This window comes from Hyperolius riggenbachi, chromosome 10 (genome assembly GCF_040937935.1).
Source record: "Hyperolius riggenbachi isolate aHypRig1 chromosome 10, aHypRig1.pri, whole genome shotgun sequence".
Classification (NCBI taxonomy): Eukaryota; Metazoa; Chordata; class Amphibia; order Anura; family Hyperoliidae; genus Hyperolius; species Hyperolius riggenbachi.
In genome coordinates, this window is record NC_090655.1 from 17,794,619 (window position 1) to 17,812,190 (window position 17,572).

The window sequence follows — 17,572 nt, forward strand, 5'->3', positions numbered from 1 at the left end:
AATGATCGGCTATATGAGAGTGCTGGGGGGCACACCTGACCCAAGATAATAAGGTTGTTGCTTCATTGTTGACAGTTGTTCTGTCATTGAGCTACCTCAGCCCGACCATGTGGGCTTGAAAACCGCCATCACCTGCACTGTCGCCATGGTGCACACCAGTCCAGCACAGCCATCACTACACAAACAGCTGTTTGCAGTGCATTACACAGGGAGTTTGGTCTGTCAGTGTGAAGCAGTACACTAATTACACTAACTGCTGATCCATGTATACACACGCAAGATGTTTTCAAGCATTTTAGGCCTCCAATTTAGCAATGCAATGTGATTTCTGCGTTTTAACGATTATAACCCTGCTGTGCATCAAATCCGTAATTTTCCTCAGGACTTTTGGCATATATCCCACTCCGACATGCCCCCCTCCAGGTGTTAGACCCCTTGAAACATCTTTTCCATTACTTTTGTGGCTAGAAACAGTGTTTGTAGTTTTTCAAGCTCGCCTGCCCATTGAAGTCTATTGCGGTTTGAAAAGTTTGCAGGTTCGCAAACTTTTTCGGAAGTTCAAGTTCAAGGTTCGCGAACTGAAAATCGGAGGTTTGCGAACCAAAAATCGGAGGTTTGCGAACCGAAAATCGGAGGTTTGAGCCATCTCTAAACTACAATTGCCTTCTTAGAAAATCAGAAATGTATTCAGTGTGAATGCATTACTACGATTACAATTGTAACTTTACTGTACAGAACGCATATGGTTTGAGGCCTCTTTCACAGTGGGACGTTAAAGTCGCATGTTATAAAAAATGATAACGCAGACTAACGCACAGCAATACAAAGTCTGTGCGACATTCACAGTGCACACGTTGCATTGTGTGTAACGTGTAGCAATATTTAGAAAGTGCTGCATGCTGTGAGTTTAGCAATAAATCTACGGCGTTATGTGTGTTGCACATGCTCAGTCATATTTTTTATTTATTTTTTTTTAAACGTAACAAGCGCCATTTTCGTTCCATCAGTACGCAACGAAAACGGTGCACCAAGAGACAACGCAGTGCAAAATAATGTCCAATTTCATAACCTACATGCGTTGCATTAGGGGCACGTTGTGCGACTTTAACGTCGCATCAAACGCAACGTCCCAATGTGAAAGAGGCCTAAAAGGGTACTACATTGGAGACAATAGTGTTGCTTTCTACATCAAAAATTTTCTGCACAGCTACAATGTGCGTAAAGATTAACGATGCACAGAGTATCCTGCACGATGCACAAAAGCACATGTACGCATTGTAAGATATGCTAACCAATGTATTTTTATCACATGCATCAACTTTTCCTTTGTTGTCTACTTTGCTCAAGGGAAAATTATTTCTCCTAAATTAAGAAACAAAGTAACCCCCCCCCCCCCGATAACGTCAACTCCCCCCAAGAGTAAGGAGGAGTTTGAGCCCCTGAATGAGTCACACATTGTGACGAAACGGGTAGGGCGGAGTCGGTGTGTGCGCGCTGACGTGACGGAACTACGAGCAGGAGAGACGGCAAGGTGGCGTGCGGCTCTATTATATCCGCAGTAGGAGCGTATGTACCCGCTGTCATCCTGCATTATTGTGTCATTAAACTTGGATGTTGGTTTTACATGTGGAGATCCTCCTTGGCTGACTATTATATGATATGTGATATGCTAACATTCAAGACGCACTTCTGGTGAGTGCATTCACAAAGGGAGAGTGATACTGTATCCCATATCTGGGGGAGGCACTGTAACGAAAAATCTGCAACGCCGGATGGATTGCGGAAATATGGTCGCATCCAGTCCGGCAAGCGGACCTTCCAACGCGGGATGCGGAAATTCGTCCGCATCCACTGCGCACACCCGTCCGAGCACTCTGCTCCAAACTCACCAACATGCTGTTCACCAGGGTTCTGCCATCTTGCCTCTAGGGGGTGCGGCCGCACGCCAGACACGCCTTTATACTCTTAGAAAGCGTGTCAGCTGACCTGGAGGTCAGCTGACATTTTAGCCTGCTCTGATTGGTTGCTGCCTGGGGTGGAGACTTCTCTCCCAGGCAGTATATAAGGAAGTGCTTTTCAGTCACACTTCGTCTGTGTTTGCGATACCCTGTGTCAGCACTCAGACCTTAGACTAGATCCCAGGTGTTGAAACCAAGGACTTCACACCTAGACTAGGAGATTATTATTGTTATTGATTCTCTGTGTATGATTCTGTGCCTGTCTTGACTTCTCTTCTGCTTCCTGATTCTGTACTCTGCCAGCCCGTACCGTTAACGACTATTGGCTTGGTTCCTGACTATTCTCTCGTCTCACGTCTCTGTACTGTTGCCGCCTGTACTGTTGCCGAACCTCTTTCTGTCTGACCTTGCTCCCTTCAGTGGAACGTCTCCCACTGTTGGGTTATTATCTGAGGCTTGCCTCCCTGAGACGCCGGCCCTAGCAGACCGTTACTGCCAGAGGCCGAGATTCCTCCACTGCCACTTTGGGGGATCTCACACACGGGGTTCCCATTCAGAGGTAACCACACCTCTGAGGAATTGCCGTGTGGTGGATATTTCCACAACTTTGTGAATATTTACTGCTTTGTTTATTTCCATGTTGATCGTGTGTCCACTGCTTTACATCTACCCACATTATTAGCAATTCCGCAGATTGCTATATAATCGGGTCTATCCTTGTATTATTGGCGATACTGCGGATCCCCAATAATCAAGGTTCGGGGTGTGACACTGGTCTGAGTAGATCATTTCAGGCACTTACCGTGTTAGTGAGCCTTCCGCTGATTTACCATCAGGAAGATACTGACTATTTCACTCTAACATATCTGCATTAGTGGTGATTCTGTATATCACCACTTAATCAGATATTTGTGCCTCTTGCTGACACCAATCGTTACAGGCACTACCCCCAGGAGTGCATGTACGGGGTGCAAATTGTAGGCAATACTGTGCACTATGTGCGTGTTTTAATTGTTCTTAAAGGGTTTAAGGAAGCTCAGTGAATCGAACGTAACTGTAAGAAGGAGTTAGAAATGCTATAAAATTGAACCTCTACTTTAGTGAAAAAAATCAATGTCAGTGTAATGGTGCCCATACATGGTACAATTAAAATATCCACTTTTCCTGTTTATTCAACAAAAGCAGTCGAATAGAGTGAAAATCAAAAATAATCTCTTTCCGATAGAGAAAACACATGATTATTCAATTTTTTTTTCAATAAAAATCTCATCGAAAATGTTGTAAAAATCTGAGCGATTGTTTATGAAATTGAATAGTGTATGGTAGGTTGAATAAGAAAATACTATTAGGCAAAACAAAATTTTTCCCGTCATAAACAAGTGTTTTTCTCGGATTTTCAGGAAAATCGAACGCTTGTGTATGGTACCTTGGAAATAATTTTAAAAACAATTCGACCAAACTGAATATTTGATCAAATTTCTCTGTTTGAAAAAAATAATGAAAAAATCATAACGTTAATGAGCACCATTAGGGTCATTTTGTAATTATTATTGTTTTTTAATTATTATCTTTAACAGTCTGCAGCCACTTTAACCTTTGTAGGGAATGAGCTGGGAAACTATGGCAACAGTATATTGCTTTATGGTAAATATATCCAGAATTCTCTTCGGTTTGTCAAACTAGTTCTTATTTCTGCACAAAGCAGGACGTAAAATGTATTGCATCCCTCTTCAGCCCAAAAGCCCCATACACACACTCAACAACGGTCTTTTATCCAGCACAATTATCAAACAACTTTTGTTGTGAAAAAAAAGTTGTTTGCTATTGTTCAAAGAACTGATAAGACGGCAATCCAACAGTTGGATTGACGTCTTATCAGTTCTTTGTACAATAGCAAGCAACTTTTTTGGGGCTGTTCAACTTGTTTCACAACAAACGTTGTTTGATAATTGTGCTGCATAAAAGACCGCTGCTGAACATGTGTATGGGGCTTAAAGAGGAACTCCAGTGAAAATAATGTAGTAAAATAAGTGCTTCATTTTTTAATATAATTATGTATAAATGATTTAGTCAGTGTTTGCTCATTGTAAAATCTTTCCTCTCCCTGATTTGCATTCTGACATGTATTACATGGTGACATTGTTACTGTGGGCAGGTTGTGTAGCTGCTCCTAGCTGTTTTGGCTGTTAGAGACAGCTGTAAGCAGCTATTCCCTGTCTGTGAACATTGTTACATTGTGGCAGTTTGGCCAGAGTACCGCGGTACTCAGAGCTTCTTGTGGGAGGGGTTTCAGCACAAAATCAGTCACACAGCGCCCCCTGATGGTCTGTTTGTGAAATTCATTATATTTCTCATGTAAAAGGGGGTATCAGCTACTGATTGGGATAAAGTTCAATTCTAGGTTGGAGTTTCTCTTTAAAGGACAACTGAAGCGAGAGGGATATGGAGGCTGCCATATTATTTCCATCTAAGCAATACCAGTTGCCTGGCTCTCCTGCTGATCCTCTCCCTCTAATACTATTAGCCATAGCCCCTGAACAAGCATGCAGCAGATCAGATGTTTCTGACATTAATGTCTGATCTGACAAGATTAGCTGCATGCTTGTTTCTGGTGTTATTCAGACACAGCTGCAGAGAAATAGACCAGCAGGGCTGCCAGGCAACTGGTATTGATTAAAAGCAAATAAATATGGCAGCCTCCATGTACCTCTCACTTCAGTTCCCCTTTAAACTTCATTGAGTTTTCTGCAATGATTCACTACCTCTGTGTCTATCTCAAAGAGTGGTGTGGTAGTTTGGGCACCTGATATTGCTGTTATTTGAATATTGTGATTCAAATAATGGCTTGGAGTCTCTGTGTTATGCTCAGTTCTCAAAAACTAACCTCCCCCCACCTACACCCAATACTCACATCACCATATCAATGCCTAATATTAACATCCCCTCCATCTATGCCTTACACTAATCCCCTAGTCCAATGATCTGCAAACTTGGCTCTCCAGCTGTTCAGGAACTACAAGTCCCACAATGCAATTGCGTCTGTGATTCCTGTTCCAGGAATGAGAATCGCAGCATGAATGTTCGCTTTTGCGATAGCAGTGCAATCACAACACTGCAGCACGAATGCTGTCATTAGGAGACACTCCACTAGCAATGTGTCCATCGCCAACAGTCACAGCGCAAATGTCCCTCAATCGCTCCGAGTGTGAAATAGCCCTAACAGATATTAGAGCCAAATATCTACACACTTTTTTGCATATCTGTCGATTTTTACATGAAAGACTCCAAAGTAATGCCATATTTTTCTTTTGTTCAGTTGCATACCAGTAGGGCTGGATTTCCTACAAGACACTGTAGGCACGAGCCTACAGGCGCCTGATGATGGAAAGGCGGCTCACTCCCCTCCCCAGTGGCTCCCTCCCTCCTTCCCTATGCAGTCCCAGCGGTGTGTAAATGAGAGGTTACTCACCCGGGTCTCAGCATTCCACTAACCAGATTTCCTTTCAGTCGGGGGCACCTCTAGCTACCTAATACTTGGGAGCACCTGTAGCTACCTATGAAAAGCAAGTGAACTAATGCTGGGCATACATGGCTTGATTTTGCCGCTTGATCGATTCCCCATTTGATTCTGCAGGCGATTCTCTTATCTCCCACTCGTTTTCTTATCTTTTTGTATTTTCTTCAATGTAGAATCGAGCGGCGAAACAATCGGGCCGGAGATCGGACATGTCGGAAATGATCTATCGAGCCATCTAAATGGCTCAGAATCGAGCCGTGTACTTCCAGCATAAGGGAGAAGTAACAGCTGGGCCAGCCATTACACTTGTAGGTTCATGGAGGGCGAGGTCTAGGTTGCCAGGACATCTGTGCCTATAGGCTCCTGGGATGTAAATCCGGGCCTGCTTACCTGTATGTAACTGCTTGAATGAAGTAATAAAGTTTAACTCCATACATTTGCACAGTTCAATCAATCTTAAAATAGCAAAATCTTTTGCTATTTTTTATTGATCAGCATATAAGCAATATTAGTCATACAAAAACAGCACCCCCAAGTCAAAAATAACTCCTAAAAACTAACCCAGCTGATGGAAGAGCACTTTTACCAAAATGTGGTCTTCATGCATTTTAACATGACTGTCAGAACATTGACTTTTATTGTCTATGGATAAACATTTAAAGGAGGTAGTTTTCAGACCCCCAAGGGATAGTTTTATGGGAGGAAAAACAATCGGAAAGTCCCTTGTCAATTGTAATCTGAAGACCAAAAAAGCCACCAGTAACTGGCTTAGGAAAAAAAAAGGTGGGAGTGTAATTTCCCATGTGGCCACTGTACAGCATGCAAGTCCATTAAGTATGGTCTAAGTATGATGTGCATTGCATCTGGTGTCTCTGGGGGAGGGGCTCTACATAGGGAAACTACCCAATGACTTCAGGATATATTTTTACAGAATAGGAGGTCCATGCCAAATGGAGTTGGAGTACACCGTGTGATTGAACGTATAGTTGAGGTTCATGATGGTGATGATGACTGCTTGCAGGTAGCAGGGTTGATTAACTGAACTGAAGCTGCAAAAAAGGGAGGGTCTAGAGATAAACTTTTGCTGCGGAAAGAGGCCTCTATGATTTCACTAACCAATGTCCTAGGTAACTTTAACCTTAACCGTTTTTCGCCTTTTGGATGCAACTTTCACGTCAAAAAGGCTGCTGCGTGCGTCTGAGCGCTCCCACACACTCCCGTACCGCCCCCTCCCCCCAGTAGCCTGAAGATCAATGAATGGGAAACATTGTTCCCATTCATTGATCAAAGTCCCTGGTAGAAAAACCAACTGCTTTTCAGAGGCCACGGTCTTTCTGGCAAAAAAAAAAAAAAAAAAAGAAGAAATTACATCCTCCTTGTGCTTCCTGTAAGCGAGCATTATCGCTTATTTTATTTTAACAAAAAAAAAAAAATTACAATAAAAAAAGAAAACAAAGAAACAAATAGTTACCTAAGGGTCTGAACTTTTTAAATATGCATGTCAAGAGGGTACATTACTAATATTTTTGAAATTATAAGCTTGCAAATAGTGATGGCGGCAAAACTGAAAAAATGCACCTTTATTTCAAAATAAAATATTGGCGCCATACATTGTGATAGAGACAGAATTTAAATGTTGTAATTACTGGGACAAATGGGCAAATAAAATGTGTGGGTTTTAATTATGGTAGCATGTATTATTTTAACCACTTTGTCCTCCTTGACGTAGTTCTACATCAAGGAGGACATGTGCACTCCCGCGGTCGACCGCGCGTGTGCACGCGTGCTCCCGGCCCAGGAATCAATGAATCAGGCCATGGTGCCCAATCACTGATTCCTCTCCCCCGCAGAAAAAAATGACAGCTTCTCTCGGAAGCTTCGCTTTTTCTGACTCCTATGTCCCTCTAAGCGTACATTGTACGCTTAGAGTGACATCAATGTAAACCAACTCAAGGTTGCCATTTTGTGGCCAAAAAGTAAAACTACATCTAGAAGTTAAAAAAAAATTAAAATGCACATATATTTCCCCAAATCAAATACTATTTACATCCCACCCTCCCAAAAAATACCCACATAAAATGTTTAATAGTAAAAAAGAAAAACATTATAATAAAAAAAAACCACAAATATTTACCCAAGGGTCTAAACTTTTTAAATATCTATGTAAAGATGAAATATTTCTATTTTTTTTCTATAAGCTTCTAAATAGTGATGGATGCAAAACGCAAAAAATGCTCTTTTATTTCCAAATAAAATATTGTCGCCATTCATTGTGATAGGGACATAATTTAAACGGTGAAAGAACTGGGACAAATGGGCAAATACAATACGTGGGTTTTAATTATGGAGGCATGTATTATTTTAAAACTATAATGGCCGAAAACTGAGAAATAATGAATTTTTTCAGTTTTTTTCTTACTCTTACTGTTAAAATGCATTTACAGTAAGGTAGCTCTTAGCAAAATGTACCACCCAAAGAAAGCCTAATTGGTGGCGGAAAAAACAAGATATAGATCAGTTCATTGTGATAAGTAGTGATAAAGTTATAGGCTAATGAATGGGAGGTGAACATTGCTCGGATGCATAAAGTGAAAACGACCGAGGGCTTAAAGAGACACTGAAGCGGGAAAAAAAATGAATTGGTTGTGTACTAGGAATAATTTCTAAAAGATTAGCAGCAAAGAAAATATTCTCATACTTTTATTTTCAGGTATATAGTGTTTTTTCTAACATTGCATTATTTTATAATATGTGCAGATTACACAACACTCAGCATTCAAAATGATTCTTTCAGAGCAGTCTGTGAAGTAATGACCTCTCCTCTAGCAGAGAAAACGTAAACAGTTCACTTACAGTTGAGATAATAAAAGTCAGATAACAGCCCTCTCCACGACTAACTTAGTCGGAGAGCTTAATGGCTTGTTTGCATAGAGATAACAACTGGAGTTTCTCAACTCTTCCTGTACTGGAAACAATTAGACTGATGTATCTGATCTTAATGTTTTATTTCTTAGCTGTACTACACATACAAATCATAACATCATAATTTTTTTTTGCTTCAGTGTCTCTTTAAGCGGTTAAAGAGACTCTGTAACAAAAATTGCATCCTGTTTTTTATCATCCTACAAGTTCCAAAAGCTATTATAATGTGTTCTGGCTTACTGCAGCACTTTCCACTATCACAGTCTCTGTAATAAATCAATGTATCTTTCCCCTGTCAGACTTGTCGGCCTGTGTCTGGAAGGCTGCCAAGTTCTTCAGTGTTGTGGTTCTGCTATGAACTCCCCCTTTCAGGCCCCTCTCTGCACACTGCCTGTGTATTGTTTAGATTAGGGCAGCTTCTCTCTTCTCTCTTATCTTTTACAAGCTGGATAAATCGTCCTCTGAGCTGGCTGGGCTTTCACATACTGAGGAAATTCAGACAAGGGCAAAGCTGTTTGCAGAAAGAAAAGAGCAGCCTGAAACTTCAGTGCATGAGAGATGCAGGGGGAAAGAAACACACAATGATCTCTTGAGATTCAAAAGGAAGGCTGTATACAGCCTGCTTGTGTATGGATGTATTTTCTATGTGTGGACATACTGTACATCAACCTACTTCCTGTTTCGGTGGCCATTTTGTTTGTTTATAAACAAACTTTTTAAAACTGTTTTTAACCACTTTTAATGCTGCAAGGAGCGGCGAAATTGTGACAGAGGGTAATAGGAGATGTCCCCTAACGCACTGCTATGTTTACTTTTGTGTGATTTTAACAATACAGATTCTCTTTAAGGCTATAATGACCGAAAACTGAGAAATGATTTTTTTTCCATTTTTTTCTTAATATTCCTGTTAAAATGCATTTAGAAAAAATAATAATCCTTAGCAAAATCCAAAGAAAGCCTAATTGGTGGTGGATAAGACATAGATGAATTATTTGTGATAAGGTAGTGGCAAAGTTATTGGCGAATGGCTGTGAGGTGAAAATTGCTCGGATGCATACGGTGAAAAACGACTTAAGGCTGAAGTGGTAATGACAGGAGCGAAATGCAAATTTTTTGTAGGTGAATGGATGTATGTTTTAACTGAGATGATAGTTTCTATGTAGTAAACACTTCTGGCTTTAAGGTGATTGAGTCCTAGAAAATGGGTGGTTCACTGTCTTCAGGTATAAAAAGCAGGTAGAGGTGGGGAAGAGGTGTGTTTTGTTATAATGAGGAGGTGTGGTCATACGCAAAATGGCCGTCAACACAGGCAGCCTTTGTGCTCTGTTTTCAGTTACTCATACCGTCAGAATCAGATGATGTTCTTGCATTCAGTACGTGCAGAAAAGGGTCTGGGAAATTTGGCGCACGGTGAAGCCGAAAACCGCTCACCCTGCTATTGTAAATTTCCCCACCAAGCTGCCAGGGACTCAGGAGTTAAGGCTCATACACACATCAGACTATAGTCTTTGGAAAGTGAAAGATCACAGACCAATCTTACCAATTAGCAGGAACGGATCTTTAGCAGGAACAGATCTTTTGCAGATACTGATCTTTTGTGTCTGTACAGCATCTGTGTGTGCAGCATCTTGCAAAGATTGTTTTCTGATGTGGAGCTCAGCTCCATAGAAAAGACTGTGTAGAGTATGGCTCTCATACTACATGAAGGGTGGTAAGATTGGTCTGTGATCTTTCATTTTCAAAAGACTATAGTCTGATGTGTGTATGGGGCCTTAGATGCAATTCCGCTTCCAGCTGTTGCTAATCTACCAAGATGCCTTCTCAAAAGCCAATTATGTTTTGTTTTTTTTTTTTTTTGGTTTCATAATTTGGGCTCTATCTTTTGCCAGATCTCAAATTACCCTCTGAGCGCCGCTATAGCCATAATTCCCATTACAGCCTATGCCCTTTTTGCCTGTCTTGGGTCTTCTTACCCAGTATAAGAACATTTACTACTAAAAAAATCACCAAAAAGAACTGTGCAGATTCTCTGTAAATTCTTTAGTGGAATTCTGGGATTTAGATCCACAAGAGTATAGTGGAAAAAAAAAATACACCTACGTACATGGGCACTCACTACTCACAAGTCATATTTTACTGGCAAATATGACACGCCTTCCCTTTAAGACAGAAACGACATTTTGATACATCCAGGGCAGCATAGGAATTCATTAAAATATTGTTTCAGTATAATTGGTGACAAACTCATAGATTGTAGATTGGACATTCTAATAAAGGTTATGTGTGTACATGTGCCTCATCAATCTTAAAAATAATGTTGGGGAGACAGGCAATTAATGCTGCATTGTTTACTTGGCAAAGGCCGTGTCTAATTAGTCGAAAGAATGTAATAATATCCAATGTTATAAAACTCAGGATGAAGGTTTTATCCTCTCCCTTTCCATCTTGTTAACTCGCTTTCGTCTCATGAAGGGCGACATGAACGGGACTCTGAGAAACACTAAACAGGTTTTGTCTTTTTCTGAACGGATCAAAACTCGAAAACAAAAAGGTCTCACCTACGATCTAAGGATCGGTATAAGGATTACGTAGGTAAGGTATCAGGATTACAGAGGTAAGACGAGAGTGCATAGACTGAGCGATACCTTATTTTAAAAATATTTATCTCCAAGATGCCGCGGTATCTCCTGCCATGGTTTGGCTGTGTAGCGGCCCTGCACAGATGGGCTGTAGTCATTAAAACCCTTTAGTGAAAATGAATAAAGACTGTGCTGATGTCAGCATGGGGCTTCAACAGCCTAGCCAGGAAATAGAACATCACAACATCTTCAATTAACAGCTTGTAATGAGTATTCAAACATTTCGACCTATAAGCCGACCTTCCCTTACTTGTCCTTACATATTTCAAGCCTAGCTCCAAACTCAAAATATTGCAGATGTGGACAGAGTGGAAAAGGATAACGACCTCCTTTGTTGGTTTTATTGCTCTCTGATAGAGTGGAGTCCTCATGGAGTTGAATCCGACTCCCTTCCAGATAGGAAGAGTGTCCATTCCTCTAAACAGCAATAACGTTTTGTTTTTGTTTAGTTTTGAAGGTTTTGAAACCCCAATTTGTTTTAGATTTTATAAATAGGATCCAAATGTGATTTTTTTTTTGTGCAAGTCCTAAAATTCCCCAGGCCAATCATACATGAATTAAATCAACACTGTTCATAGCCAAACGCAGGGGGGGATTACAGCTGCCCAGAATCCCCCTTCAGACCAGGGCTGGGGCAGTATCTGGGGACAGTCCCGGACAGGCACAAGGTGAGACAACAGAATATCTGCAGGCATCCTGCAGCTCACAGCACTGCCCCCTTTCTTTCCCTGCTACAGTCGACTTTGGATGGAGCAGCAGTGTGTATACAGAGCATGGAGCAGCTCTGGGGAACTTAGAGTCAGGTATGAGCACAGCCCTGTGCCTTGCTGTGTGAATGCTTTACTTTCCCATTCATTACAGATGTTGGCTGTCCTCATTATTATGTGCATCCAAACTGCTCCTGATCGATCCCGTTGTCGATCGGGAACTGATGGAACATTTAGGAAATGATTGTCAGATCCTGTGAGTCAGACGGAAATTGCATTATGTGTATCCAGCATGATGTCCTACCATATTATTATACTGTATTGTGCGTGGCTGAGGGAGACCTTTCAGGAATACCCCACTTGAAAATCCTGGGTTTGCCCCTGCTGTTGGTATCATCCTCAGAAGTGGCCAATCAACTAAGAGCAAGCCATGACTTGAGCCAAGAGCAAGACTCCACGAAGTCTCAAAAAACACCAGGATAATAACTAAAAGTAAAAACGTCCCTAAGGGCCCATTCACACTGAGGTGATTTGCATGCGTTTTTTGCCGATTCCTGAATTGCCAGCAATCGCTAGCACTTTGCAACGCACTAGTATAGTTAAAAGTATGTAGGTGAAGGAAAGAAAATGGAAGTCGGCACTGCAAGCAATCCAGTTTATTCAATAGAAAAATTGCAACCAGCGACAAAAAGGTGCTGTCCAGTGCAACAATGGAACATAAAGTGCAGATACCGGTCCTGGTGGGCAGTCAATGGATGCAGGGCCCAGCTTAACTTTAAGCCTCCAAAGAAGCACTCTTTTGCGCGAAACTGTCGTCAGGCAGCTGTTCCCTGCACCCACCACCCACCGAGACCGGTATGTGCACTTTATGTTCCTTTGTTGCACTGGACAGCACCTTTTTATGTCACTGGTGGCAATTTTTTTATTGAATAAACTGGATTGCTTGCCGTGCCAACTTCCATTTTCTTTTCTTCACCTACAGCATTGAACCTTGTGGTCTGACCATGCAGAGCTTGGTTACTGGCTGACCAGCCAGCCCTGAATGGTACAGTCACAGCCCTCCTCAAGTGCCAACACTTGGCTCTACATCTCCCACTTTCCATAATTAGAAGTATACAGCAGTGATCTCACAAAAGGGATCACCAGCAATTCGCAATTTGCGGTAAATTAAAATGTGGTGCATTCTTTGCTTTTTGCGTGATTTTAGAGCGATCACTATTCACTTTTTTAAAAATATTTCAATCCCAATCGCTTAAAAAAATAAAAAATAGTGAAAATGTCCAGTAAAAATACACACAATTTTGTGAAAAAAAATCCCCATTACAAAATGCTAGCGATTTTGGGATTCCCAATGTGAATGGGGCCTTAGATTCTAAGCCTACTAGGCAGGGTCCTCCACCACCATGGGCTTGATTCACAAAGCGGTGCTAACTGTTAGCACGCCTGTGAAAACCCCCTTAGCACGTCTAAATGAGCGTTACGCGCGTAAAACTTTACGCGCACAGAGCGCAGGGCGCTCCGCGCGAAGTGCCCATTAAAGCCTATGGGACTTAGCGCGCATAAAACTTTGCGCGCGTAAAACTTTGTGCGCGCAAAGTTAGCGTGCGATCTGATTGAGAAATCCGGTGCTAACCTACTTAGCACCCTGGTTAGCACGTCTAAAGACTTTAGACGTGCTAAGTAGGTTAGCACCGCTTTGTGAATCGAGCCCCTTATGACCCGTCTATATATCTATCCCTACATCGCGCACCATTGTTTATTGTTACATAAATATTACATAAATATTATGTGTTCCATTGTTTAACACTGTAATGCGTCTGTGTAAACTTAATGTTGTAATATCCACCCTAACTAGTGTGCAGCGTAATATGTTAGCACTTAATAAAGTTTGACAATAATACATGACATCTTGGCACAGAGTGTTGATAAACAATTTTTGATTTTCTGCTATTTTGGCCTTCACCTTTTTTTTTTTTAATGGGGAATTTAGCACATCTGCCTCACTGGTCTCTTAAAGAGACTCTGAAGCGAGAATAAATCTCGCTTCAGAGCTCATAAATAGCAGGGGCACGTGTGCCCCTGCTAAAACGCCGCTATCCCGCGGCTAAACGGGGGTCCCTTCACCCCCAACCCACCCCCCGCAAAAGTGTGTCGTAGAAAAAGTCGTTGGCTGTCTCTTCCTGGAGGCAGGGCTAACGGCTGCAGCCCTGCCTCCAGTCGCGTCTGTCAGCGGCGCATCGCCGCCTCTCCCCCGCCCCTCTCAGTGAAGGAAGACTGAGAGGGGCGGGGGAGAGGCGGAGATACGCGCTGACAGACGCGCGTGGGGCAGGGCTGCGGCGGTTAGCCCTGCCCCAACCAGGAAGCGCTCCCCCGGTGTATCGAGGGGGATTTGGGGGTGAAGGGACCCCCGTTAAGCCGCGCTATAGCGGCGTTTTAGCAGGGGCACACATGCCCCTGCTATTTATGAGGTCTGAAGCGAGATTTATTCTCGCTTCAGACTCTCTTTAAATGCCCACTATCGCGAAGATCATAAGATTTAAAATACATGTAAACACATATGAATAAGAAGTATGTTTCTTCTAGAGTAAAATGAACCATATATTACTTTGCTCCTATGTTTGCGTCACTTACAGTAGGTAGTAGAAATCTGACAGAACCAACAGGTTTTGGACTAGCCTATCTCCTCATGGGGGATTCTCAGGGCTTTGTTTATTTTCAAAAGCACTTAGTGAATGGCAGTTGCTCTGTCCAACTGCCTAAAAAAGTGTGCCCTGAGCCGGAAAGCTGACCAGCATCATTGTTATAAATGCTTTTTCAGAGAATGTCTTTAAAAAAATAAAACCTATGCTGAGAATCCCCCATGAAGAGACAGACTAGTCCAAAACCTGTCGGTTCTGTCAGATTTCTACCACCTACTGTAAATGATAGCAATATAGGAGAAAAGAAATGTATAGCTCATTTTACTCTGAAAGAAACATACTTTTGATTTCTATATGTCTACATGTATTTTAAATTTAACAATTTTTTGCAATAGTGTTCTTTTAACCCTAACCCTCTCTCTTAATGGCAGGTTCTCTTCCTGACACCTGATCCTAACGTATCCTTCAACATTAAAGCGGACCTGAACTTCCGCTCTGCTCTAAAAAAAGACACGCAGCAGCATAACCATCTTTAAAGAAAATAATGTGTTTGTTACAGCTGATAGAAACCCTGCAATAAACCTGCAGTGTGTATACTTCCTGCTTTCACGGAGACAGACTGAGATAACATTCCGTGTTTACAAATTGGCTGCTCTCAGGGCTGGATTTGTACATTTTACCACCCAAGGCCCACTGTCAATCTCATCCCGCCCACTGCGTCTCCCCTGGTCTTGAGCACCATGTCCTATGCTCCCCTGTCCTGTGCAACTTGGAACTGGGCCAAACATAAAAAGCAGAAAGTGAGTTTTGTCGGCCCAATTCCAAGCTGCATACAATTTGCATTAAATATGCATGCAAGCTGGAATTATTATTAGTATCTGGGTGACCATTTTCAGCCATGTAAAATATTACTTTTTTTTCAGGCTTTTTTTTCCAGGCTTTGGATGGTGTAACGGTTAAGGGCTCTGCCTCTGACACAGGGGACCTGGGTTCGAATCTCGGCTCTGCCTGTTCAGTAAGCCAGCACCTATTCAGCAGGAGACCTTAGGCAAGTCTCCCTAACACTGCTACTGCCTATAGAGCGCGTCCTAGTGGCTGCAGCTCTGGCGCTTTGAGTCCGCCAGGAGAAAAGCGCGATATAAATGTTATTTGTCTTGTCTTGTCTTTGTCTTTTTAAGACAACATGGATTTCGGTTATCTGGAGATGTCCTGTAGTCTCCTTTAAAAAAAAAAAAAATTTGAAGTCATTAAGACTAAAGGCTTGCACAGGTCAGTGTATATAAACAATGCGGCTGCTGCTGAACATATGCATCAGAGAAAGCAAAGGCCACAGACTCCAGGCTACTTGGAGCTCGCGTTGCTTTAGCAGAGAGCCTGGATATTTCATCCCTGTGACACAGAAGCGCGTATGATTGATCTGCGATCTTGTCTGTAATAAGATGCTGTAGCTACATTGAATCTTATCTTTTACAGTCTGGTGTGCCCTTGGAGAACCATATAAGAATCCATAGTTTGTTGGTAAGCTTAACCAATAAATATTCTTTGTTTAATAATAACTTCACTATACAGCTGTGCACAAGAGACCTTTATGAATCTATGCAACGAGATGTAACACTAACAACAATGGGCCAGAAATAAAGCCATACAATGCACTCAGAAATACTAGATGTTTCTCTGTCGGGTTGGCTGGTACAGGTAGGAAAAGACGGGTACTACACAACATAATGGCTGGAAACTGAGAAACAATGATTTTTTTTCCATTACTTATCTTATTATTCCCAGTACCACTCAAAAAGCCTAATTGGTGGAAAAAAAAAAACCAAGATATAGATCATTGTGTTGTGATAAGTAGTGATAAAGTTATTGGCGAATGAGTGCTGAATTTTTAAAATTGCTCTAGTCTTTATGGGGAAAAAACCCTTAGTGGTGAACTGGTTAATGTTTTAAGCAAAGATCAAAACCCCACAAGTGAGGTGCAAAGGTTTGAAATAAAAGGTTCTGTAATATTCTTTTTTTTTTTGTTTTGTTTTGTTTTTTTTGTGGTGGGAATAAATAACATCGGTACTATGAAATGAATTAAAACAGAGGCACCGAGAATAAAATACAATAAAAACAGTTTAAGGTTGCTTTCACAGTGAGACGTTAAAGTCCCACGTTACAGCAGCCTGTAACACAGAGTAACTCACAGTAATGAAAAATCAATGGGCTGTTCACAGTGCCCACGTTGCGTTACATTGTAACGCTGCACGTTCTGGGAAAGTGCAGTATGCAGTACGTTATATGCGGCTTTAGCCGCGTTAGACTGTGTGCACATGCTCAGTAATGTTTTTTTTGTAATATATGCTGCCGGAGAGGAGGCGGGGTGAGTCCGCTAATGTAGCCAGGCACATGGCTACTTAATATTCACTGCACTTGCAGTGTTGTCTTCCTGTAGCGGCCGCTGATTGGCTGGCGGGACCACGTGATGCGGAGTGGTACACTCCGCATCACGTGGTCCCGCCAGCCAATTAGCACCATGGAGACCAAGTGATCGGAAAGATCACGTGGTCTCCGCAGTCTGTACTACTGCGCAGTGCGCACAAAGAGCTGCATAACGCAGCTCACTCTGGCGTCCTCCTCCAACACCACCAGGCGTTGAGTTAGGGGCACGCTATGCGACCATAACGTCCCCTAAAACGCAACGTCTTGGTGGGAAAGAGGCCTAAATGGGGAGGTAGCGTAGGAGATAAACTGTCTCATTCAAAGACATAACAACTTTGACTCGTGGCGACTCCAGCTTCACATTTAGGGGGGGGGGGGGGGGGGGGCACAAAGGGGCAAGATGGCTGGCTGGTTGGGCCCATCTGGGTGATCAAAATCAGTGTGTATCGCGAGTTTTAGTTAATTATTTTTTTTTGCTTAACTCGGGAGGGGCACTCACCTGGGGCACAGTGATTCCAGGGGAGTGGGAGTACAGTGCCCCAGCATTCCCCAGTGTAGCTCTGCCCATGTCGAAAACAAAATAACTTTAGAGTACAACTACACTTTGCATTGCGTTTCGCAGGATAAGTAGCAGCTTCTTCAGGCAAAAATATATTGGAGTGTCTGAGAAATGATCTATGCGAGCTCACCGCCTCTGTGTTTAAAACTATGCTATGGCAACATTTGGAAATTAGACAGATCCCTACCCGTAGTTAACATTAGCAACTCT